This window comes from Microtus ochrogaster, unplaced genomic scaffold, assembly GCF_000317375.1.
Source record: "Microtus ochrogaster isolate Prairie Vole_2 unplaced genomic scaffold, MicOch1.0 UNK90, whole genome shotgun sequence".
NCBI classification, from domain to species: domain Eukaryota; kingdom Metazoa; phylum Chordata; class Mammalia; order Rodentia; family Cricetidae; genus Microtus; species Microtus ochrogaster.
Window position 1 is genome coordinate 8222 of NW_004949188.1, and position 8412 is coordinate 16633.

Below are 8412 nucleotides of genomic sequence, written 5' to 3' on the forward strand. Positions count from 1 at the left end.
GCACTCACACATGGGTGTACACACACATGCATGCACACGCACACACTTGTGGGCCTATGGATCTGGAGAGCTCCAGCAATTCACAGTTCAGAGACGTTTCTTTTCTCTGAGATGTTGGATGAGTGACAGTTTGGGTTCCCTTCTCACATGTTAAATTCGGCAAACGTCGTCCTTGATTAAAGCTAAACATTTCTGACACAGGTCTTAAAGCTCTTTCTAGGTCATTTTTCAGAAATAATGAAAACTATTTGATAAAGTAGAGAAGAAATGAACAAAAGACTGTTAACAATATCATAGATTTAGCAACAACTTTGAGGTCTTGTTTCCTGAACTGGGAAAGAAACACTTTATTAATAGGGGCATTTCATTTGTATTTTAATAAAGCTCACCTGGAGAGCAGAGAGTAAAGCAGCCCCACGCATCAGCCTTACAAACCAGGCAGTGGTGACACACACCTTTAATCCCAGTAGCCACAAAGGTTTGCCATAGAAACCAGGTGGTAGTGGGCACACCTTTAATCCCAGCCCTAGAGAGGAATATAAGATGGAGGAGACAGCTCTCAGTCAGTCTCATTCTGAGATTCTTGGAGGCAGGATGGCCATTTTACACTGAGGTTGAGGAAAGAGCCAGTGGCTGGCTGTTTTACTGTTCAGATCTTCAGGTTGAACCCCAATATCTGTCTCTGGGTTTTTATTATTCGTGCCACACTTTATACTTTTGTTTGTTGATTTATGTTTTTTAAAGTCCACCTAATGTAACCATGGAAACCTTGGCTATCATTTCATTTCAAAGGAAGATGAAAACCTGCTCTGAATTAAAAACTGACATTCTGTAGCTATATATTTTTCACAACCTTATCCAACAAGTATGTTTTGCCATCCTAATAAAGATAAGAAAGGTTATATTTTCCACTACCACAGTCACGGAGCTGTCCGAGCATCCGTCCACGTCTTCCTCACCTGTGCCGTCTGCTAGAGAAACACTGGAGAACATGCTATCTTCCTCCTCTCGGCTCAACCGGTTCATCTTGTTCCCAAGCAGCGCCTACAAGGGGTGGCAGCTGCCCCATATGCTCACCCTTGTTGAAACATTGCTAAGCATCCAGCAGGTGTTATCTCTGCCCTCGTCTCTGCTCCACTTGAACTTTGTATCCTCAGCTGGAAACCAGACCCAAGCTGAAGTGCAGCACCTGACGTTGACAGGCGCTGCTGCTGCTGCCGCTGCCGCTGCCGTTGCCGCCACCGCCGCCGCCGCTGTAGCCTGGCTCCAGGGGGCGCCATGCCTTCAGTCCCCAGCCACTGTTTCTGTGGGCTGATTACAGAAATTATCCAGAAAGCATCAGGATGAAATTGAAGGGACGAGACTGAGTTTATATGACTGACATATGATTGACACCTATTATAAACTTCTCAAGGACCTGACTGAGAACTTGGCTGACCTGGAGAAAAATCACTCAACCTGCATGTAACTCGAGGCTAAGTCTATTGAGAGGAATGGATTAAGAATATTGGAGTCTGACTAATTGAAGATTTTTTTTTTTTTTGGCATGCTCAAATGTTGGAAGATGTCATGACTTTCGGGAAACTGTGGATGTCATTGCTTAGGTGGCATTCAAGATGTACTTAGGCATCACTCCAAATATCACAAATCGGAGCCCGGCTGGCGATGAATTCTCCCTCATGCTGGAAAATAACCCATTGGTGGAGTTTGTAGAACTTCCTGATAGCCACTCATCCCTTATTTACTTGAACCTCCTGTGTTGGGTGCTGCGGGGAGCCTTGGAGACGGTCCAGATGACTGTGGAGGCCAAGTGTGTCCAGGACACTCTAAAGGAGATGGTGTGACAGAAATCAGGATGGGGTTCGTCAGGCGGATTGAAGACCATCTCCCGGCTGGGGAAGAATAAGCAGCTGTAGGACTTTGGGGCAGCCAGGAGCAGCACCTGCAGAGATGAGCAAGGTGGGCGCTCCCTCTGCCCTGGAACTCAGTGACTTTGAAGCCGAAGTTACATATTATTCTAACCTTATTTCCACTCTCCATGCTAATAAAGTGCGGACTGGTAATCTGCTTGCCCTACAAGAAGGCTCTTCAGAAGGGGGATTCTCTGCTCGCTTCCCTTCAGAGGGGCAGGAAGTACCTGTCCTTGACTGGACTAAGAGAGTTCAAACCATTTTACCTTCCTGTGAATTTTCCAAAGCAAAACCCACTTTGACCCCATGAAGAGCCGAGCCTGACACATCTAACGCTGAACGGTCACGACCCCATTGGCAAATGGCTGCCGGGAGTCTTGGGCTGTAGGGGGAGGGAGAACGCTGGGAAGGGGTGGGTAGGAATTGTTGGCTGTAGTGACACATTGTGGTCTTGGCAGGCCACGGAAGCCAGTCACACGGGAAGCACTGGCTTCTCGGAAGCCCCCCAGGTCTCATTCCTCCCTGCTGTTTGGAGGCAACATCTCTTTTTACTGAGGGTCCATTCTTTTTTCTTAACAATTCGTCAATAAAGACGCATTCTTGAGTGGAAAAAGAAAGTAAAACGGTCTCATCCACAGTCTTGTAGAAGACCACTTGTCAGGGTCTGTTCTCTGTCTTCACTTTCTGGGGACTCCACAGAACTATTGGGGACCCAGCCTTTCTCCCTCACTCCCTACCCAGATCACACTGACCCTTCTGACATGGAAATCAGGTAGGTGATCTTCATTCTGCTTCCTGTCTTCCATTTCAAATTCCCTAGTCTCAGCCCTAGCTCTGCATCAGACTACTTTCGCAGACCTATCCTCCATCTCTGACTCCGCTCCTGGGGTACTCAAGGGAACCTCGTGGCAGACCCTGTGAACCATTTCAGTTACCCCCTTCCAAACCAGCCCCCAGTACCAAGAAACAAGTTCTCCCACAGTGTCTACATCTCTCGGGGACTCTGAAGTACTCCCTGCTAGACAACTCACAGCCACCACACTTTTCTAAGATCCTGAAAGGCCAAGTGAAACCAGGTAATGAAACGCCCATCCAACCAAGACAAGCCCATATAGGAACACCTAGAATCACAATCATCCTAAACCCCTGTGCTTAGACACCAGCACAAAAATAGTCATTAATAGCTAAGACAGCCTGTCTCCACCAGACCCAGCAGCCCCGTTAGAGTAGGCCTGAGAATGCAGAATAGCCAAAGCACGAGACAAGGATTTCAAAGTAAATACTGTGAAGAGCTGGGTGTTGGTGGCACACACCTTTAATCTCAGCACTTGGGAGGCAGAGGCAGGTGGATCTCTGAGCCTGAGGCCATCCTGGTCTACATAGCAAGTTCCAGGACAGGCTCTAAAGCTACACAGAGAAAGCCCATCTCAAAAAAACAAAACAAAACAAAAAAGAAAAGAAAAAAAAATATGCTCAAGGACCTCAAAGAGCATACGAATAAACAACGAAGCCTGTGTAAACACAAATAAACTGTTAGATAAAATGCTGAAAACAATTTGAAACATGAAAGTCAAGCTAGAAAGAAAACTTGGACTATATAAAGCTGAAACTTAAAAATTTAGGAACTCAAACAAAAACCTCAGAGGTAAGCCTTACCAAGACAGTACAAGAAAGACATGGAAGAGAAAAACTCAAGCATTGAAGAAAAATAGAAAAAGGAATATCTTGGTAAAAAAAAAATGTTAAGTCTAAAAAAATTTCAAGCACAAAACATCCAGAAAAAAATCTGTGACTCTATGAAAAGACAAAAATCTATGAATAATAGGAATAGAGGAAATCCAGATTAAGGTCACAGAAAATATTTTCAACAAAATGAAAGAAAAATTTCCTAGCCTAAAGAACGAGATATCTGTAAAGGTACAAGAAACAAACAGAATACCACATAGACTGGACCAGAAAAGAAATTCCCCTCAGGACATAATAATCAAAAGACTAAACATGCAGAGCAAAGAAAGAATATTAAAACCTTCAGGGGAAAAAGACCAAGTAACTTATAAAGGCAGGCACATTGGAATAACACCTGACTTCTCAGTGGACCCCTTGCCATATCAACAAAATGATAGGTATCAACAAACACTGCTCATTGATAAATCTCAACATCAGTGGTCTCAATTCTCCCAATAAGAAGACACCGACTAACAGACTGGGACAGAAAACAAGATCCATTCTTCTTCTGCATTCAAGAAACACACCTTAGTATCAAGGATAGACATCACTTCAGGGAAAAAGGATGAAAGAAATTATTTCAAGCAAATGAATACAAGAAGTAAACCAGTGTAGTTATTTTAATATCTGACAAAATAGATTTCAAACCAAAACTAATCAGAAGAGAGAGAGGTCATTCTATACTTCTCAAAGAAAAACTTTGCCAAGAGGACAGTTCAATTCTTATCATATCTGCATCAAACACAAAGGTACCAAGTTTGTAAAAGAAACACGACTACAGCTAAAACTACATATTGACCTTCACACACTGATAGCATGTGACAGCAGAAGACCTTAATACCCAACTCTTGTCAATAGACAAATAATCCAGAAAAAAACTAAACAAAGAAATTCTGCTGATTTTTTTTCTAATATTTATTTATTATGTAGAGAGTGTTCTGCCTGTATGTATACCTGCACAACAGAAGAGGGCGCCAGATCTCATTATAGATGGTTGTGAGCCACCATGTGGTTGCTGGGAATTGAACTCAGCCAGTGCTCTTAACTTCTGAGCCATCTCTCTAGCACAAAGAAATTCTGGAGTTAAATAGCATAACAAATCAAAATGGCCTAGCAGATATCTACAAAACATTTTACCCAACACAAAAGAATATGCTTTCTTCTCAGAAGATCATGGAACTTTCTTCAAAATCTATGACATACTTGGGCACAAAGAAAGTCTCAACAGATACAAGAAAATTGAAACTGCACTCTGTATCCCATCTGAAAACCATGGATTAAAGAAGGATATCAATAATAGCAGAAAGCTTACAAACTTATAGAACTCAATTCCAAATTTAAAATGGTCCCAAAAAGAAATTAAAATCCAGACATACTAATGCATGCCTTTAATACCAGTCCTCAGAGGCAGAGACAGGTAGATCTCTGTGACTTAGAAGTCAGCCTAGTCTACAGAGCAAATTCCAGGACAGCCAGAGCCAAATAGTGAGACCTTGTCTCAAAACAAGCAAATCAACAAAAAGAAACAGAATTACAGACCAGTTTTCCTTATGAATATAAATACAAAAATATTCAATAAAATACTTACAAACCAAATTTAAGAACACATCAAAAACATTATCCATAATAATCAAGTAGGCTTCATCCCAGATTCATAAAACAATAACTGTAATCATCCCAGATTTATAAAACAATAACTGTAATCCACCATATGAACTGTGGTAGTTTGAATGTAATTGGCCTTCATAAGCTCATAGGGAGTGGCACTATTAGGAAGTATTACTTTGTTGGAGTAAGTATGGCCTTGTTGGAGGAAGTGTGTCACTGTGGGGATCGATTTTGAGATTTCATATATATGCAAGCCATGTCCAGTGTCTCAAACCACTTCCTGTTGCCTGTAGGTCAAGATGTAGGGGTCTCAGCACCATGTCTGCCTGCATACCACCATGCTTCCCACCATAATGATATTGGACTAAATTGAAAATATAAGCCACTCCAATTAAATGTTTTTCCGATATAAGAGTTGCTGTGATCATGTTGTCTCTTCACAGCAATAGAAATTCTAACTAAGACAGAAGTTGGTACCAGGGACCAGAGTATCGCTGTGATAGGTCTGACCATGCTTTTGTTGGAAGATGTATGGACCATGGGGCTTGTGGATTAGAAAATCAGTTGAACACTTTACGTCCTGCTTAATGACCCATCCTAGAAGGAGCATGGAAGACTGGAACTGAGTGTGATTTGATGAACTGTGGGAACCTAGATTAAGAGGTTTTAGAGGAGAAGAATTTTAGTATTTCGCCTAGAAATCATTCTTATGATGTTTTGGTGAAGAATGTGGCCGCTTTTTGTCCTTGTCTGAAAGGTCTGCCTGAGGCTAAAGTGAAGCATCTTGGATTAATTACATTGGCAGAGAAAATCTCAAAACAGTCTAGTATAGCCTTTGTCATGTGGTTGCTAGTGTTCATGCTTATAAAGATTTATAATAAAAGCTGAGCAAGAAAAAAAATACAAAATGGACAATTTTAGGAGAAAAAGAACACCAGGAAGTAGATGAAGCTAGGTCCTGTGTTCAGGGGATAAACAGATTTAAAAATAAAATGAAGGGAGTGGTGGTCTCAGGACAAGATCCCACCTAGGTAAGAAGAATTCAAAGTATCTTTATTTACAGATAATATGATTTTATACATAAATGATTCCAAAATCTCCACTAGGAAACTCCTACAGCTTCTATCAAAAAACTCCTGATAAACACTTTCAGTGAAGTAGCTCAATACAAATTTTTTTTACTTTTTTTATTATTTATTTATTTATTTATTTATTTATTTATTTATTTATTTATTAAAGGTTTCTGTCTATTCCCCACCACCGCCTCCCATATCCCTCCCCCTCCCCCAATCAACTCCCCCTCTCTCATGAGCCCGAAGAGCAGACCGGGTTCCCTGCCGTGTGGGGAGTCCAAGGACCTCCCACTCAATACAAAATTAAGACACAAAAATAAGTAGCCTTCCTATATACAAATGACAAATGGACTGAGAAAGAAATCAGGAAAATTTCTTTCACAATAGCCTTTAAAAATACAATAAAATAGTTTAGGATAACTCTAACCAAGTCTTGTGGTTTGAATAAGAATGCTTTGACTAAGAATGGTCCTTCATAGACTCACGTAATTGAATGATTGGTCGGTCACCAGGGAATAGAACTATTTGAAAGGCTTAGAAGGATTAGTAGGTGTGGCCTTGTTAGAGGAATTGTGTTATTTGGGGTGGGCTCTGACGTTTTTTGTTTTTTTGTTTTTGTTTTTTGTTTTTTTTTTTTTTTTTTTTTTTTTCGAGATAGGGTTTCTCTGTGGCTTTGGAGCCTGTCCTGGAACTAGCTCTGTAGACCAGGCTGGTCTCGAACTCACAGAGATCCGCCTGCCTCTGCCTCCCAAGTGCTGGGATTAAAGGCGTGCGCCACCATCGCCCAGCCGGCTCTGATCTTTTAAAAGCCCATACCAGGCCCGGTGTCTTTCTCTGCCTGCCACAAATATCATATGTACTCACTCATAAGTGGCTTTTAGATATAAAGCAAAGAAAACCAGCCTACAATTCATAATCCCAGAGAGCCTAGCCAACAAAAAGGACCTAAGGGAGACATACATGGATCTAATCTACATGTGAAGTAGAAAAAGACAGTATCTCCTGAGTAAATTGGGAGCATGAGGACCTTGGGAGAAGGTAGAAGGGAAGAGGAGAGGAAGGGAGGGGAGTGGAGATAATATATAGCTCAATAAAAACAATTTTAAAAAGAGACTCATCAATAAAAGAAAACATTAAAGACAACAAAGTCATAATACAAAATATCCAGGAAATTTGGGACACCATGAAAAGACCAAACCTAGAAATAATAGAAGAATACCAGTTCAATGACACAGAAAATATATTCAACAAAATCATAGAAGAAAACTTTCTCAAGCTAAAGAAGGAAATGCGTATTAACTGAGGTGTCAATTTCTTCTACCTTCACTTCAACACCTGAGAGGCTTTCCTCCATGAACCTGCTGGTGATGCTTCTCTCTGAGGTTTTTGTTTGACATCCTAAATTTTTTGTTTCCAGGGTTATTTCAGATTTTGTTTTCCTTAGTGATTCTATTTCTTCTGTCATGTGTTGGATTGTTTTCATTATTTCTTATTTTCAATGTTTGATTTTTTTATTATATGTATGTGTGTAGAGGGCAGATATTTGAACACTCAAGCAGGTGTTCGGGAGGTCACACATGCCCTGAAGCTAGAGCTCTATGCTGTTAGGAGCCACATGACCTGTGTGCTGGAATCTAACTCAGGTTCTCTGGAAGTCCATGCTCTTAACCACTAGCCTTCATTATTTCATTCAACTGTTATTTTGTGTTTGTGCTGTTTTTATTATGGAAGAAATGTTGGTCTACATCGTGCTTAAGGCTTTTGAACATATTAATAAATCATAATTGCTACTTTGAAGCCCTTGTTTTATGATTCAGATATGCTACATTTCTCAGAGCCTCACTGTGTTCTAGTGGACATACATCATCTTGGTTGCTCAGGTTTGTGTTTTGTGCCTGAGGTCTAGCCATCTGAAGTTGTGATGTTTGAGGTCTTCGTTGGTGTTGATAGATGGTATTTTCTTTGTTGGGAGGGTTCCATTCATTGGTTGCTATTGACCTCTCTGGATCCTGGGCAAGCGTGGTGGTTGTGGAGTTCCTGTTAGGGTGCTTCTGTGGGTTGGATTGTGACAGAAGTGATGGAGATGGTCTATGAGG

At 41.1% G+C, this 8412-nt stretch overlaps 1 pseudogene; it reads left to right on the forward strand.

Annotated features, from left to right (window-relative positions):
- Positions 1 to 991: 991 nt before the first annotated feature.
- Positions 992 to 1906, forward strand: LOC101979840 (annotated as a pseudogene).
- The last annotated feature ends 6506 nt before the right edge of the window (positions 1907 to 8412 follow it).